Source organism: Onthophagus taurus, chromosome 11 (genome assembly GCF_036711975.1).
Source record: "Onthophagus taurus isolate NC chromosome 11, IU_Otau_3.0, whole genome shotgun sequence".
Classification (NCBI taxonomy): Eukaryota; Metazoa; Arthropoda; class Insecta; order Coleoptera; family Scarabaeidae; genus Onthophagus; species Onthophagus taurus.
In genome coordinates this window covers 15,692,417-15,712,051 of record NC_091976.1, presented here as the reverse complement: position 1 = coordinate 15,712,051, position 19,635 = coordinate 15,692,417, and the positions used below count along the sequence as shown (strand labels likewise).

The 19,635-nt window shown below is 31.0% G+C and overlaps 1 protein-coding gene across 3 annotated transcripts in view; it reads right to left on the bottom strand.

Annotated features, from left to right (window-relative positions):
* Positions 1-19,635, bottom strand: part of LOC111416190 (membrane-attack complex domain containing protein torso-like) — a 125,767-nt gene that overhangs the window by 66,436 nt on the left and 39,696 nt on the right. Inside the window, exon 1 of one of the 3 annotated variants that reach the window (XM_023048152.2) lies at positions 10,587-10,776. The exons of the other annotated variants lie outside the window; for them this stretch is intronic. The gene's annotated coding sequence lies outside the window, so the exon portion shown is untranslated. Of the gene's footprint in view, positions 1-10,586; positions 10,777-19,635 lie in introns of those variants that run through there. 3 annotated transcript variants of the gene reach the window in all.

Below are 19,635 nucleotides of genomic sequence, written 5' to 3'. Positions count from 1 at the left end.
TTCGATTACTTCAGCATTTCTTTCTTGCGGCAGAATTCAAACGGAATGGGTTTTTAAATGTTGGGTCGACAATTCTATGATGCCTCTCAATATTTTCCTTTTTGCCAATGGATATAGATGCATTACATAATAAACAAACACTTTTTCCTTTAATTTCTGTAAAGAAGTATTGTTCTTATAGATCTCATGGATTTGTACAAATTTATGTTTAATCTTTTCTATATATACTTGCTCTTTAAGTAGAATACATATATGCTACAACCACATTATTGAAAGATTCATTGATATTTTGAGTTTTACCTTGCAAACATCTTTCCAAAAATTCTGGCTAAAAAATCAGTTAACATTGGTTTGATAAAAATAATAGTTTTCTTGAAAAAAAAGGATTTTGTGCTCGAAAACTTCGATTGAGTACAATATGAGATTGGTCGGGTTATATTCGCACAATACAAATTCATCCATCCAAACAAAGTACAAAGTCCATACTGTAAGTTTCATCTATTTTATAAAATACATAATTCTCCTGATTACTAAGTCATAGTAGATTTGCAGTTAATTGTAAAGCATTGTTGAAGAAATCCACCTAGAACAGGTCAATCTGGTTGCTTTTCAGTTTTTTCCCTTGAGCTTTTTTGATTCAATCTGGCCCCCATCCTGTTCTCAATACGACCAAACCGATCGACCTCTTTTATGTCTATGTATTCACCATAGAACACCCCCGAACATTTTCCATGACTAAGGCTACCTGAAGTGGGGCTTCTTCTACAAGTACGATACTTATACAAAGTAACATTACCGTTAATTTTTCCAGTGGTTAGAGAAGTCGTTAAAAGTATGCCTTTTGTGGCCATGCTTTTGGTCTACAACTTCCTCGATAGACTTTTCCATTAACTCATTATTTTACAGGCCTTTTTAACAATAATTCCAAGATAGGCTTCATAAATTCTAAGTACTAACAATTGTCGTAGGTTTCAAGACACCACAATATCTTCAACTGTAGTCTTGCCTAAACCTATAAATTCGCATACCGTAAAGTGATTTAGTATTAAGACCATAAAATATACACTGAGCATATACTGTAGAGCAAGTTCCCTTGTAAGTAAATTACTTGCGTTGTTCTTCTTATGCCCTTCGTTATCATATAAGTTGTCTTCTTCTTTGGTCAGTTTGCTTGCTCTACACCAACGTTGTACTACGTTCAATGTCTTACTTGTAATCTTTTAAATCTTTGTCTTGCTGTATGCCTCTATCATAATCAGCAATATCGTTGTCGAATTATCTATATTGATGTATAAATATCGATATTGATAATTTTGCCAGTCGTTAGAGAAGTCGTTTAAAGTAAGCCGTTAGTTATCACGGTTTTACCAGCTACAATGATAATCTTGAATTATTCTATTCAAAGTTTTGTTCTTAGGCTTTCTCGATAGGCTTCTTCAAATATATTTCTAAGGTAGACATCATAAGTATGATGGGACAAGGTAATTTCTTTTTGTCATCTTCAACATATTTAGGCTAGTATTTATAACATATGATGCAACTCCGTAGCATAGTTCTACCGATATTTCTCTTGTTTTCTCTTGTTCTTTGTCCCGCAATATTGATTATAAGGGCAGTATTGATGAAAGGGTGAATATATGATAACTAAAACGGATCGATTTCTGCACTCTCATTTCATTTTTAAACTTGTGATACAGCACAATGTTTATAATGAAGTTGTTTTCAAATTTCCAATTTTGACTCATTTGTGTCATTCATTTTATAAAATAATTCAAATTTTCCTTTAATTGCAATACGATTTTTGTACATTTATTATAATTTGCATTATTTAATTAATATAGTTTATAATTAGTTATGTAATATAGGTAATTTGAATTTATTAATTTTATTTTACATCAGTGCGACAATTATTTCTGCCAATAACAAAGCCTTCACCACGCGCGATTGAAATATAACAACAAAAGCTTTTTCATACAAAAATATTATAAAGGAAAAATGTGTAAATTTATAATAATAAATAAACAAGCTTGTACTGTTTTTTTGCTTACAATTAATGCGAAGTAACTATAACCTTTATAACAATAAATAAATACATAAATTTGTTATTTTTGCAATATTTATATAGAATATTTTGGAAATTTGTAAATCAGTCGCGCATGATGGAAACTGTATAATTAGTCGAAACAATTGTAGCACTGATGTAAAATGAAATAAATAATTTCATAGTTTTCTGTTTTTAATTTTCGATTGAATTCAACTGTGTTAGCAAAGCCATCATTTATTGATTTGTACTTATTATTATTGTATTACTTACAGTTAAACAAACATATAGATATTGATTTTTATTTAAAGATAAAAAATGTTGTAGATAGATTTGAATCTATTTGCAACAATTTTTCTTTGTGTTCAATTTTAAAGTGTAATAGCCTCCAGCTCCATATCGGAAGATGGAGGAGATCAGTGATTGAGTCTAGGATTGATCAGCGGTTTTTCCAGATCATTGCAGTTTTAGTCAATTCTATTCACTTCGGATGTCGCTCTTACTTGAACCTATGTTATCAATATATCCAGCCTAGGTACATGATCTGGTCTATGATTTGAAATTGGTGTAGAGCATCCGTCAGTTGCAGAACATCAGAACAATCGACGATCATAGTTTTGGTTTTCTCTGCGTTAATCTTAAGGTTAACGTTAATCTACGTTAATCTATCGTTAATTGATAGCACCAAAAGATAAAATTTTAACTTCCAGGAGTAGGATACAACCCTATAACTATCCGGCTGATAAACTTTTCGGGAGGATAAAGATATTCGCTGTTGTACAAACTGTTTTTGTTTCGTTAAGATTCGGTTGGTAGAAGTTTTTCCCCATATCTAGTAATTTGTGCCATAGGTTGGTAACGTTAATGTCTTTCTTTGAAATTTGAACTATGATTTTGACAATAATTAATAACAATTGTTTAAAAATTTTTCCACGACACAAAACTGACACAACGAACGTATAGGATGTTATAGGTCAACCTATGCAGTAATAATACAACGGTTTTATATAAAATCCTTGGTAACCATATATATCTGGCGAATAACTGTCTTATCGACACCGCTGAGTACTCAATAAGTTATCCTACCGATAATCTCGCCAACAAAAATATCCGTACATTGTAATACAGGATATTGTTACAGGAAAATTAATCAGTATATTGTACAACCGGCCCTAAGTGAATAAAACGAGTATATTTTCAGATAATACATATATCAGATAATATCAGCATGGTAATATAGTTATTTTATTCACTTGATCCTCCTACTGGAACTTAAAATTTTGTCTTTTGGTGTTAATCTTATCTTCTATATCTCCACTTTTATTACTCTCAGTCGCAAATGGGTTTAGAAGATGCATCTTTTTCTCTTCTGATGCAGCTATAAAAGTTATATCAACAAGTTTTTAATTTCCTTGCCAGCAATTGAGATCCCTCCGTTCCATTCATCCAATTCCTTTCTCATTAAGTATTCTTCATTAAATTTTAATATACTCACAATTATATGGCATTATGTACGCAATTTTTAATCTTCCAAAGGGATTTCTTGGTAAATTTTTATTTCTGACGTATTTTATATAATAAATTTAGGGCTTTGTATAAAATAATTCAGTGTTTTGTGTAGTCTAGTTTAGTATTTTATTGAGGCTTTAGCGCGTCTAGTTTATTTTTTATGTCGTTAATGTGGAAACGTAACGTAGAGCGTGTTAATTAAAATGGAATGAGTCTACAGCCGTTGATACTAGAAAGATTAAAAGTGCAATTTTGTCTAGCAACACTTTCTAAACAAAGTCAAAAGTATAATTGCATTATTGTGTAAAAATCGTTAAAAAAATCATACCGGATAATTGACTTGTAGAAAGCAATTCTCTTTAAATAACGAAGGTTCGGCACATTTCGTATTCTTTCATATTCTATGAGTTACCTGAAGATGACCCAAAAATTTGAAGGTTAGCGATTTGATTTACAAGTGAAGAGTCGATAACATAGTCTAGAAAGATCTATTCGATCTAATAGCTTCCATTGGTAGCATCTTCTATTCTGCCAGCAATATCTGTTTTTTGTCACTAATATATAGACTTTTGCAAGCAGTGTTTACATTTCTGCTAGCATTGTCTGATATTAAGTATTCTTATATTAGCAGTATCTAGTTCTTCGCCAATGATAGTATTAAAGAAAGTTGAGTTTCACGCTTGCTCTATGTAGTAAAAGAGTCTTCTATAAATATTATTTACTTTTTCGTTAGCGGTTTTGGTTATTGATGTGCTGTTGTATTGTTATCGTTGCTTTTAACATTGTTGAAATGAAACAAATTTTCCTATATATTGGTCTGCTAAATCACTGCTTGACGTTTCAGATGTCATACATCGTTCGAAGGCAAGTTGAAAAGTTGTACGAAATGATTCACTATTCATTAATTCATATAGATGTTTGTTTCTCGTCCTACTTGTTTCTGCATGTACAAGAACTTGACATTCAATTACAGATGTAATACTTAGTTCAAAATATCTGTTGCAACTAATCCTCTGTTCCTTTCTTGCTCCGTTCCTAGTGATATATCATGAATCACAATATGTCAAAATTGGACGATTTTCTTAATAAAATCAACCATACCGTCAGTACTAAAACTGATGGGAAAAGACGTTATGAATAAAAAATATTCCTAATGCATCAAGAAATCATAATCCATACTTATTTTACATTTATCTATCATCACCAGTTTCTGATGATATAGCATAAGTCATAACATGTCCAAATTGGACGATTTTTCTTAATAAAATCAACTATAACGTAAGTACTAAAACTGATGGGGAAAGATGATATGAATAAAAAATATTCCCAATGCACCAGGAAATCATAAACCAAACTTATTTTATATTTATCTATCACCAGTTTCTGGTGATATAGCATAAATAACAAAATGTCAAAATTCGACGATTTTCTTAATAAAATCAATTATAACGTAAGTACTAAAACTGATGGGGAAAGACATTATGAATAAAAAATATTCCTAATGCATCAAGAAATCATAATCCATACTTATTTTATATTTATCTATTACCAGTTTCTAGTGATATAGCATAAATAACAAAATGTCAAAATTGGACGATTTTCTTAATAAAATCAACTAGTATGTAAGTACTAAAACTGATGGGGAAAACGTTATGAATAAAAATATTCCTAATGCATCAGGGAATCATAATTCATAATCCATATTTATTTTATATTTATCTATCACCAGTTTCTGGTGATATAGCATAAATCACAAAATCTCAAAATTCGACGATTTTCTTAATAAAATCAACTAGTATGTAAGTACTAAAACTGATGGAGAAAACGTTATGAATAAAAAATATTCCTAATGCATCAAGAAATCACAAGCCATACTTATTTTATATTTATCTATTACCAGTTTCTAGTGATATAGCATAAATCACAAAATGTCAAAATTGGACGATATTCTTAATAAAATCAACTAATATGTAAGTACTAAAACTAATGGGGAAAACGTTATGAATAAAAATATTCCAAATGGATCAAGAAATCATAAACCATACTTATTTTATATTTATCTATCACCAGTTTCTGGTGATATAGCATAAATAACAAAATGTCAAAATTCGACGATTTTCTTAATAAAATCAATTATAACGTAAGTACTAAAACTGATGGGGAAAGACATTATGAATAAAAAATATTCCTAATGCATCAAGAAATCATAAACTATACTTATTTTATATTTACCTATCACCAGTTTCTGGTGATATAGCATAAATCACAAAATCTCAAAATTCGACGATTTTCTTCATAAAATCAACTAGTATGTAAGTACTAAAATTGATGGGGAAAACGTTATGAATAAAAAATATTCCTAATGCATCAAGAAATCATAAGCCATACTTATTTTATATTTATCTATTACCAGTTTCTAGTGATATAGCATAAATCACAAAATGTTAAAATTGGACGATTTTCTTAATAAAATCAACTAGTATGTAAGTACTAAAACTAATGGGGAAAACGTTATGAATAAAAATATTCCAAATGGATCAAGAAATCATAAACCATACTTATTTTATATTTATCTATCACCAGTTTCTGGTGATATAGCATAAATCATAAAATGTCAAAATTGGACGATTTTCTTAATAAAATCAACTAGTATGTAAGTACTAAAACTGATGGGGAAAACGTTATGAATAAAAATATTCCAAATGGATCAAGAAATCATAATTCATAATCCATACTTATTCTATATTTATCTATCACCCGTTTCTAGTGATATAGCATAAATCACAAAATCTCAAAATTTGACGATTTTCTTAATAAAATCAACTATAACGTAAGTACTAAAACTGACGGAGAAAGACGTTATGAATAAAAAATATTCCGAATGCATCAAGAAATCATAATCCATACTTATTTTATATTTATTTATCACCAGTTTCTAGTGATATAGCATAAATCACAAAATTTCAAAATTTGACGATTTTCTTAATAAAATCAACTATAACGTAAGTATTAAAACTGACGGAGAAAGACGTTATGAATAAAAAATATTCCTAATGCATCAAGAAATCATAAACCATACTTATTTTATATTTATCTATCACCAGTTTCTAGTGATATAGCATAAATCACAAAATCTCAAAATTTGACAATTTTCTTAATAAAATCAACTATAACGTAAGTACTAAAATTGACGGAGAAAGACGTTATGAATAAAAAATATTCCGAATGCATCAAGAAATCATAATCCATACTTATTTTATATTTATCTATCACCAGTTTCTAGTGATATAGCATAAATCACAAAATCTCAAAATTTGACGATTTTCTTAATAAAATCAACTGGTATGTAAGTTGTAAAACTGATGGGGAAAGACGTTATGAATAAAAAATATTCCTAATGCATCAAGAAATCATAAACCATACTTATTTTATATTTATCTATCACCAGTTTTTAGTGATATAGTATAAATCATAAAATCTCAAAAATCCACGATTTTCTTAATAAAATCAACTATAACGTAAGTACTAAAATTGACGGAGAAAGACGTTATGAATAAAAAATATTCCGAATGCATCAAGAAATCATAATCCATACTTATTTTATATTTATTTATCACCCGTTTCTAGTGATATAGCATAAATCACAAAATCTCAAAATTTGACGATTTTCTTAATAAAATCAACTATAACGTAAGTACTAAAACTGACGGAGAAAGACGTTATGAATAAAAAATATTCCTAATGCATCAAGAAATCATAAACCATACTTATTTTATATTTATCTATCACCAGTTTCTAGTGATATAGCATAAATCACAAAATCTCAAAATTTGACAATTTTCTTAATAAAATCAACTATAACGTAAGTACTAAAATTGACGGAGAAAGACGTTATGAATAAAAAATATTCCGAATGCATCAAGAAATCATAATCCATACTTATTTTATATTTATCTATCACCAGTTTCTAGTGATATAGCATAAATCACAAAATCTCAAAATTTGACGATTTTCTTAATAAAATCAACTAATATGTAAGTTCTAAAACTGATGGGGAAAGACGTTATGAATAAAAAATATTCCTAATGCATCAAGAAATCATAAACCATACTTATTTTATATTTATCTATCACCAGTTTTTAGTGATATAGTATAAATCATAAAATCTCAAAAATCCACGATTTTCTTAATAAAATCAACTATAACGTAAGTACTAAAATTGACGGAGAAAGACGTTATGAATAAAAAATATTCCGAATGCATCAAGAAATCATAATCCATACTTATTTTATATTTATCTATCACCAGTTTCTAGTGATATAGCATAAATCACAAAATCTCAAAATTTGACGATTTTCTTAATAAAATCAACTAATATGTAAGTTCTAAAACTGATGGGGAAAGACGTTATGAATAAAAAATATTCCTAATGCATCAAGAAATCATAAACCATACTTATTTTATATTTATCTATCACCAGTTTTTAGTGATATAGTATAAATCATAAAATCTCAAAAATCCACGATTTTCTTAATAAAATCAACTATAACGTAAGTACTAAAATTGACGGAGAAAGACGTTATGAATAAAAAATATTCCGAATGCATCAAGAAATCATAATCCATACTTATTTTATATTTACCTATCACCAGTTTCTAGTGATATAGCATAAATCACAAAATCTCAAAATTTGACGATTTTCTTAATAAAATCAACTAGTATGTAAGTTCTAAAACTAATGGGGAAAGACGTTATGAATAAAAAATATTCCTAATGCATCAAGAAATGATAAACCATACTTATTTTATATTTATCTATCACCAGTTTTTAGTGATATAGTATAAATCATAAAATCTCAAAAATCGACGATTTTCTTAATAAAATCAACTATAACGTAAGTACTAAAACTGACGGAGAAAGACGTTATGAATAAAAAATATTCCGAATGCATCAAGAAATCATAATCCATACTTATTTTATATTTATCTATCACCAGTTTCTAGTGACATAGCATAAATCACAAAATGTCAAAATTGGACGATTTTCTTAATAAAATCAACTAGTATGTAAGTACTAAAACTGATGGAGAAAGACGTTATGAATAAAAAATATTCCTAATGCATCAAGAAATCATAAACCATACTTATTTTATATTTATCTATCATCAGTTTTTAGTCATATAGTATAAATCATAAAATCTCAAAAATCGACGATTTTCTTAATAAAATCAACTATAACGTAAGTACTAAAACTGACGGAGAAAAACGTTATGAATAAAAAATATTCCTAATGCATCAAGAAATCATAAACCATACTTATTTTATATTTATCTATCACCAGTTACTGGTGATATAGCATAAATCACAAAATGTCAAAATTGGACGATTTTCTTAATAATATCAACTACTTAGTATGTAAGTACTAAAACTGATAGGGAAAGACGTTATGAATAAAAAATATTCCTAATGCATGAAGAAATCATAAATCGTTATACAATATACTATGTATACTATACTTAACCTCTACCTATATGTAATACTAGTATGAGTAAAGTAGACCGTTATCATTAAAACCGCGGCTGCAAAGTGTTATTTTATAAATATATCGGTTTTACTATTATCTTTTAATTTTAGTAACTGTTCCAAGGAACAACACAAAAATACTTGTTTAAGTATCGGTTAACACCACTACATTCAGCTTATGTACAATTTTGGCTGTGGTATAATATTAATACTTTTCTATTTTGACGGATTTTAGGCTGTGATCCGTGCTCATTATAAGTGAATGCCATAACATATTGGTAGTCGTTTTTATGTTGGTAAAAAATCAAAATGTTCTTTCTATGATGGAATTGTTAAACTGCAACTTCCATATTCCCAGACTTGTTTCGTTTCATGTTTAACACTTTTATGTTAGTATTACAAATAAAAAGTATTGAATTGTTTACACTCAGATTATTAGTGTTGATATTTGTGTACTATTTAATAGTACACAAATATCAACATATATGTATAATAGTAACTATTATGCATGTTGAATGTTAACATAAATACAATGTTGAATACTTATTCGTTCTTGATGGCAACTTTCAACATAAAAGAACCGCACCACAACTTATTCGCAATACATCATCAACTTTAATGCTGATTACTATAGAATTAAATGTTTCAAAGAAAGTTGTGCATTTTCTAAACATTTTGGTGATATCAAATTCATTTCAAGAATTTGGAAAAAACCTTTAAACATTCTTATAACAATAATTATCCAGTTGTTTTTCTCCTATAAATGATAGCTAATAATCCCTAACCCCTAGTCATAATCCTGAATTTCATTATTTCATGATTATAAGTTATTATTTACTCAAAATTGTTTACTTTTACATAAGCAAACAAAAAAATGTATAACAGTACAAATTGATAAATTAGAAAGTCCAACGGTTTTTAAATCTATTTTTATCTTAAATGTTTTTTAAAGATATCAACCCTTAAAAGGACAACGGTGTTCTTGTCACGTTACGAGAGTTTAATTTATTTTTTTATATAGTGATGATTCAAGGACGTCCACTTAGAAAAAATTAGTCACAAAACGAAGAACACCTGTGGAATTCTTTCGAATTCGTTGGTGATGTCCTTAATGATGCAACTAGTTTAGAATTTGGACTCTTAAAAAGTCTTTTAGATATCAACGATCTAAGAAAATATCAACCTCTTAAAAGACACTAAAAGGTTTTTCTCTCTTAAAAGATTTTAGAAAGCTTTAAACTTGAATATATTAAAATATTTCTATTAAAACCAAGCTGGGAATTTGAAAATAAAACAGGACTTGAAGATATTAAATAATAATAAAAATGCGAACGTCCGGAAGTAGTCCCGGACGTCGTTGTCCTTAAAGAATGTCTGGACGTCTTACAAGAATCTAGAACGATCCGGACTAGATCTTAGTATTCGGGGCTTTAACCGGGTTTTAACCGGAGCTTTTATCGTCTTAATTCCTACGGGAGCAAGTTCTTCTTTAAAGGCTTTATCATTATTCTTACCGCGGCAATTCCCCAACTGGCTTTTGATCAAAACCTTGTCGCCAGTTCGGATCCATTTTTGTTTCGAAAAAGGGTTTCTTTCTAAGTCACTTCCACGTTACAAACGTTTTTAATCATTACACTCAAAGTCTTTGATTAAAAAACACTTTTTTTTGACAAATTAGATTGAATAAAATTTGACGTTCAAATCAAACTGAAGTTGATAGCACAACAATTATGTTATTTATTGTTATGTTAGTAAGGAAATTAAGATATAAAATGATTAATTTAATTGGAAAAACTCTAATTTAGATATTTTATTTGAGATATTTTTAAATTCTACATGTCATGTTTCGAAAAAAATTAATATCAAAATGTAACAATGAAATAACTGCAAATCAAAATTGTTTATCAAGTCCGACGATGTGTAACGAATTAAACCAATAGGTCCAGATGTTTTTCCCCAATTTTTCCGATGTAACACCACGTAAAACCGAGTGCAATCAAAATAAAAGGCTAGCAAATAAAAATCATCATTTTCATTGTGTCAATTGCAAGCGAAACCAATTTTTTTTTTGAAACATCAATCAAGTAGGGAAAAAATGAAACAAAAATTAATTCATCAAGGATTCTTTTTGTTAAATTAAATTACTTTTTTATTTTATGGTGTTTTTTTCAGACTTTGAAAGTGAGATAAATCAAGCTAAAAGATGCAAACAGGAAACGGTCTATTTTGCACAGAGACATAAGTTGAATCGTCGCCGTGACGTTCCTATCGAAGGCACCTCCACGGTCCGGATGTAAATTCGTACCGATCCTTCTTAAACATGGTAATTTATGCCTTCCGATAAAAGCAGAATTCGCAATTGATCGAAATTAGAAGCGAACGGAACGAACGAAAACCATCCTCTTTTTGGCCTGCAGCATCTGGGTTTATAAAATCTCTATCCAGACATTTTTTCTTTTTAATTTTATTTCTAAAATTTTACCATTTCAACTTTTTTTAATTGTCTATCTTTTTCTAATTCATTGTGCTCTCATTTTTTGTAATACTCTTTAAAATATAATTTTTGTTTATATGTAATACTCAACATAGAAATATTTACATACTTTACTTACTCAATGTTGATGAATTGGCCTTGTAACTACAAGATAAACTTGTTAAGCATACAATTGAGAATCCAATGAAATGCAAACTAATACAGATTGAGACCGGTGAAATAAGAAGAAAGTTTACAAAGTTGTTGAAATACATAATCTAAAATATTAAATAAGATAATGGACTGTTTTTGTAATAAAATATAATCGATAACTCATTTCAATTCGACTTTCTCATCCAATCAGCTTTTGTTAAATTAACTCAAATGGCTGAGGATAAAGACATCCTCCAAAGACATTCACCAGATTAGCTTGATTGAAAGCATACAAAACTCTTGGGTAAGACAACATGAAAAGGAAAACCTTAGAGATGTTGGATCTGAACATTAGAAAACCTCTATTATCGCATACATTCCCAAAAATGTTTCTTTGTAATTCAATCTTATCCCTGCTCACCTAGAGCCTTATGAGGAGATCGTGTCGTGTTAATTTAGATTCCAAGCAGGCATATTCACGTCGCTTGGTGATGCTTGTATCAAATTTCTAAGATGCTTGTTACAAAAGACGATAGTCTGCCATGGTTGGAAATCATACAATTTTGATAATTTGAAAATCTCATTCTAAGTGAGTTGAGGTATAAGTCATAACAATTATTTTTCTGTTTCAAAAAGAAATGCTAACGAAATCTATAATTGTCGTCGTAGGTGTCCGTCAGAAAGGAAGTTCACAACAAATAGATTTGTGTTTCTCTCTATAAATTTACGGAATGCGATACGCAACAAGCTTCAACAAGTATCAGTTCACAGATTAAAGTCATATCGAGTCACCAAGATAGCAAAAGACCTATCAGAAATACAAGTTCAAAATTCTTGCCACGTGAAATTGAAGGTGATTGTTTCTTAACATTAGAAGCAGCAGTTTTTGGCATCTACAGATGATGTGGTGGTGGTGGCAACAGAGGCTAAAGAGTTGAAAGAAACGATGAAATCGATGGAGACAAACTTTAAGGGGAAAGATTTGAAGGTGAATGTTGAAAAGACGAAGATTATAGAATTCTCCAAGGACGGGAGACGGAAAAGGGAGAAATGACAATGGAAGTGGGAGAGAGGTCTTCCACTAAGAGAATTTATGTATCAGTTCACAAGCTATATCGAATCACCAAGAGAGCAAAAGACCCATTAGAAATACAAGTTCAAAATCCTTGTCACGTGAAAGTGAAGGTAATTGTTTCTTATACATTAGAAGCAGTTATAGTGGCAGCAGTTTTTGGCATCTACAGATGATCTGGTGGTTAAAGAGTTGAAACAGACGATGAAATCGATAGAGACAAACTTTAACGGGAAAGATTTGAAGGTGAATGTTGAAAAGACGAAGATTATAGAATTCTCCCAGGACGGAAGACGGAAAAGGGAGAAATGACAATGGAAGTGGCCACTAAAAGAAGTTATGTGTCTGGGTGTTACCTTTCGACCGGATAATGGAGTGGAGGCTCATATTAGGTAGACAATTAAATTATTGGGGCAGATATGGAGCTGGAAGCAGCGAATATCTGAAACTCTATGGAACCGAAATATGGTGGTGGAAGGAACATAAGATGGTGGAGGAGATCCAGGAGAGATATTTGAGGGGGGTCTTGGGGTTAAGCAGGGAGACTGCGGGGTATATAGTGAGAGAGGAGTTGAAGTTGGAGAAGATAAGGGTGTAAACAGGCAGAAGGGCGATAAAATACGAAGATGGGTTGGAGTAGATGAGTGACTTGTCATCATGTTGACTGTTTAGCAGGACTATAAAAGACACACTTTGATATCGATATACAACATACTGCAGGGAAAGGTTTACTTTTAAATATTTTTGTTTCGATATAGATGTGTTATCAAGTGTATTAGTTTTCATTTTTATATTCCTAAATGGAGACAAAAAGTTTTGATTCTGGTATAACATGGTTGTATAGGTCCGAAAGTTTAGGTCCTGTCTATTAATAACTGAATCTAATTCCCTTGTGTTTAATAACCTATAGTTTATTTATGGGTTTGTATTTCTTAAAAGCTGATAAGCACTCCATACAAAAGATTGACATTATTTTGTTTTATTTCGTGAAACTTATGAAGGATTTGTACTTTTTAAGTAAACCTTACGTTGGACAAGGAAACTTAAAAATCAACTCTCACAGTTTCTACATCAATGTGGTTTAACCAGTAGTATATCTGAAAAACACCTGCCTAAAAGTGAGGTTTACAGCATTCGAGAACTTTATGAAGTTTTAAACTATACATAATAAACAAGAGAGGTCTCAAAATTGAACGCTATGGTATACTTGACATTAAGCAGCGCATATTTGAGGCAGAAGTACTAACCGAAACGATCTGGTCACAATTTTTTGAAGTCTTTTTATGTCACTTTCTAGGAATTTCATAAATTTACAACGATCACCATCAAACACTAAATTCCAGATATGCATGTACTTAGAGTGCTCAAAAGCATTGGATGATTCACGTGATATAACATATCAAGTCATTAGTCAAGATGGTACAATTACATGGTACAATTACACATTTTTCAAAGTATAGTAAGACAAAGAAAGGAAACGACAATATACATATAATGCTGATTATGAATTTTGAAATTTAATGTTTATAGTTATTAAATCAACAATTATCTCTAAAATAACAGAAACAGTAATTTGGCAGGAAGGTCCGAATTCCAGAATCGCATATTCTCTATTTGCATATTATTGTTACATATTATTATTATATATCTACTCATATTACTCTATTTGGAATTATAAATATTTAAAACTTGTTTAAAAATACCTTCGAAATCATAATATTTTCCTAAATTACAATGCAATAAATGAGTGTAAATTTCGATAAAACATTCGTAATCATTATTGGAACTAAAGTAAAGAAGTTACAAGTGCTTCATCGAAAAGTTGTTAGAAATTGAGGATTTGAGTTTAAAATACTCAATATCCGCAATAATCCGCATGTACAAGACCTGCGTAAGAACTGTTCTGTAAGACTCTACAACAAAAAGAATCATTTGAATAGCAGAAATGAGGACCTTACGATCCATAGCAGGCTACACTCTGAGGGACCATAAGAGAAGCGAAGTATGCAGATTCTACAAAAAATACTAAATTGTTGCCAAAATTGAAAGAAAATTGTTTTCGGTGATCAATTCAAAAAGTATCCAAAATCACCAACAACAAAGGTTTTTGCGATTTTAAGAATTCATAACTTTATTAATCATGGAATTAGAATTTCTCATATGACATCTTCTATCCAGAATTTTAAAATCTAAATTTTGTAATAAGTATAAGTTTGCTTGTATGAATTTCGTCATAACATCATCTTCTTGTATCAATGAAGTAATATTTTTAAAGAATGGATTATAACGAGATCAATTCTCAGATGTGATCTAAATTTATGCAACTAACACAAAAGACGGTTTGTAGCACTAAGATTTGATTTCCTTAATTCATGGTCTTGTCCAAAAGACTTATCTTCGTGAAATCTCTTCTGATTTGATTTGATACAGAAATCTATTTTTTATACAAAAACAGAAATGATTTAGGACAAAGAAGTTACGAGGAGTGCTAGGATCTTTGTACATAAAGAAACTGCAAGCGTAAGCGTGAGAGGATGAGTATATGTTGTCATTAAATGACAAGACCTTATACACCCTTTGCTTCGTAGATAATAAAATAGTTATTGCACAATACTACGAAGCTCGGGAAGATATGAGTAGAACACTGATAGAGCAATATACAGGGTGATTGAACTTTGACATATGATAGCTAATCCAATTACCAACAAAAAAATGTTAATGAACCTATGTCCTATTTCAATTATTTACGAAATTATAACACTTTAAAGTTTTCTGCAGCGAATTTATTAATAGCCAGTAAAATCAAACATTCAACAAAAACAAAGTTGTCATTGTAATAAGTCAGTTTGCTGTAAGGTTTACTTATTACATACAAGAAGAAACTCAAAATGTACGCTTATAGCACTGAAGAGTATGCTGATATAATTTTCGTGTATGGTTTTTGCAATGGAAATACTCGACAATCAGTACGAGAATATCAAGAAAGATTTCCACAGCGGCATTTTCCATATTATTCAGTTTTTAGCGATTCTTTCAGAACACTTCGAAAAACAGGTAATCCTGCTCCAGCAATTCCAGCTATTCGACCGCATGTAGTTAATGTAGAGGACGAATGCTGTCATTGATAATCCTTCCATCAGCACTCGAAGAATAGCAGAAAACAAACATGTCAACATTTTGCATGGCGGGTATTGAACCTCGAAATCCTTCATCCGTATCGTAAACAGAATGTTCAAGCTCTAGAGCCAGGAGATAATCAGCAACGGTTAGCATTTTGTGAATGGTTATTGCAGCAACATGCCCAAAATAATTATTTCATTTCAAATATTCTCTGGACAGATGAATCATGTTTTACACGAGATGGTAGAAGAGTAGTTGCCGAGTGGTTAAACCAATATTTCCCAAACAAGTGGATTGGTAATAATGGTCTATTTGTTTAGCCATCTAGATCCCCCGACCTTAATCCATTGGATTTCTACTTATGGGGTAATATGAAACAAATTGTGTATGAAGTGGAAATGAACACACGAGAACAGTTATTAAACAGAATACAAATGGCTGCTACTGAAATAAGAAATCAACTAGACATTTTAATTCCGCTGAAGAACTCCTTAATTTGTCGTTGTGAAGCATGTATTCTAGCAGAAGGAGACTATTTTGAACAATATTTGTAATATTTATGTGATTTAAAAAAAAATGTAGCAGTTAATTATGATATAAAAATTAAAACTTTAAAGTGTTATAATTTCGCAAATAATTGAAATAGGACGTATGTATTTATTAACATTTTGTCTTGGTAATTGGATTAGCCATCATATGTCAAAGGTTGATGGTGAGCTAATAAATCACGCTGTATATGAGTAGAAAGCTGATAGAGCAATATGATATATGTATAGGGATTTCACAACCCTACAACACATTTTTACGAAGAAATATCTCACCCACCCAAGTTCCACAGAAGTAGAGGTAAAAAACAGCCTTAAAATCTACACTGATGGTTCAAAGAGATGGGAAGGAGCTGGAGCCGGAGTCTTCTTGTATGATCTCCGACTCCACGTATCTGAACCTCAAGGTAAAAGTACCACCGTCATACAGGCGGAGTTAATGGCCTTACAACTTGCCGCTGATGTTATTGTCAGGTCCAACTTGGTAGGTAAGACTTTTACAATTTATACTGACAGTAGACAAGCTATTTTAGCCCTGAGTAGAATAACAATTACCTCAGGACTTGTTATGGGTTGTCATCTAACATTGGAGAAGGCCGCAGTGCATAACTGTGTTATACTTCAATGGACAAAAGGACACTCAACTTGTTCAGGTAATAAACACGCTGATAGGCTTGCCAAAAGGGCTGACAAGCGAGCGCCATGTTCGCCTGAACCGATAATCGCTCCGTCCTTATCAACTCAGATTGAGATAATTAAAGATTTTACCCACAAAAAGTTTATGAACTGGTGGGATAGGGTTAAGGGCTGCCATCTGTCTAAGGAAGTATTACATTATCCCTCAGCAGAGGCAGCCTTATCTTTCGTAAGGCTTGGTAGAAACGCTCTACGAACTGTAACGGGACTTGTCACGGGTCACTGTAAGGTAAACAAGCATCTTTATAACCTTAAGCTTGCTGTTAGTCCCCTCTGTCGCCTCTGTGAAGAGAGCAAGGAGACGGTCCGACACATCTTGTGTGAATGCCCCACTCTGCAAGAGCTCAAAATAAGAGAATCCGGAGAGGAATGGCCGACCACAGATGGCATCAGAAACACACTCTGAGCTGTATCCTAGCCTTCGGAAATTCCTTAGGCTGGTTGATGTAGCCGAAGAGAGTGCAGGAGGATGTACAAGGGGCCCGTTGGGGCCTAAGTGCTCTATACAAAATCCTAGACTCAGCAATTAAAGAAAAAAACACTTTAGGAAGGAAGGTAATAAAGATAATGAATAACACAATATGGGATCAAAAAATATCAAAACTAAACAAGCAGAAAATATACAATACAATCATAAAAAGTATAGTCTCATATAATGGTGAAGTATAATATAATAATATAATAAATTAGACTGGCATGTTGAGTGCAAAAATATGGAAAATATTTTGAAGCCACAGATCATGTAGAACGAAACGAGAAAAGATAATAAATTTAAGAATTCCGTAAATCATGGATGTTAAGCGCACCATAGTAGATAATATAAAAATTAACTGCGCTAGTTTGACCATGTCCAAAGGATAAATGAGAATCGACTTCCTAAACAGATTTTAAAGTGAAAACCGCATCGTCGTAGAACGAGAGAAAGATCATGGACCAGCTGGAGAGGTAGAACTGATAAGGAGATGAGAGAGTTGGAGAAAGATCTGTGAAAGTACACAGAGTAAGGAGACTAGGAATCGGAAGACGTCGGAGAACGGTTTGAGCGGAAATATAGTATTAGTTAGGGATTTGATTTCTCATAGGGCTAACAATTTCTAGTTCAGCAGGAATTACTTTTCTTATAATTTCCCAACAAAATCCTGCCAACATCAATGAGCCTCATTAATGAACCACATCAGTGTTCTGGCATAAAAAGCAGAATCGGGCAGTGACCATATGAAGGACTTCTAACTTTTCCAATTTATTAATTATGTATTGAATGGTTATATGGACAATTTGAAGAGATTTTGTTTCACGAAATTCGTAAATATTTGAAAAATTTAATTTTTCTAAATAATAGTAATAATTTATGATGTATATCAAAAAAAAAACTGACAGAGAAAACTCCAATAATGCATGCCATCTCCATTGTGAAATAGTTATGGATAAACTTAACAAAATTGTTAATTTAACTATATAATAACGTTGAGTACATTTTTAACGCATACTAAAGATTGAATTCGATTTGTTAATTAAAATATTTATTAAAAATCAATAAGTATTAACATTTTTAATGATTGATAGTTGATGGTAATGAAATCTAATGACGAGATCAAATCCTGCGTAATTGGAACCAGGGATTGCGTTTGTTAACGGGGAGATAGAGAGATGCCTCTTCGCTTTATTGACACGCGAATGCACGCGTTCTAAATTTATCGAACATCATCGAGCTGTACCATCCAGGGTTCGTCGTCGCCAGGCTGTTGGTGGTCGTGAGTCACGTTTGCTATGTCATAATGTTAGCATCCACCGCATAACTATAACGTTCTCGGGCCGCGGGGATTGTACTGAATCGGAGAGATGTGTTTGTTGAATATGGTCGTGACATTTACCAGTTCCAATAGAAATTGCTCACAGGTTTAGTTTGCTAATATTAACTATTAAACTTGAAACAAGAGTTGCTCAGATTATCGTTTAACAACATCTACTTTAAAATAGGCGAGATAATAATTTGTGCAAAAATTAAGAGTTAATTAATGAAAATTTTCGGAGGAAATCTGCGCGTAAATTGGAATTGCAAAATTTATCCATTTAATTTCGGGGCAAACTACCGCAACCGAGAACGTTTAATAGGTGTTATCGTTGAATTAATAGGTTCTGGGTCGGAACCGTATGGTATTTACTGGACTTATCTACTTGAATTCACAACTTAATAAATTCTATCTTTAACTCAATAATTTTCTTTCATATACTTGTTAATGAAAAAAACCGTTTTTTTTAAATATCATGTAGGTTCTGCACGTTTTACATTTGGTTTCCCCCGCATTTCTAAATTATTATAGCTATTATTGTAATTGATTGACAACAGTTCCTGCTTCTAAATTACCTAAAATAAATAAATTAAAAATTCATTTTCAATTTATTCTATAAATCACATCTATTATTAATGTCCATGGGAAAATTGGAAACTGGTTGTAATTCAGTTTTGAGTAAATAAAGACCTGAACATATGAAAATACAGAACA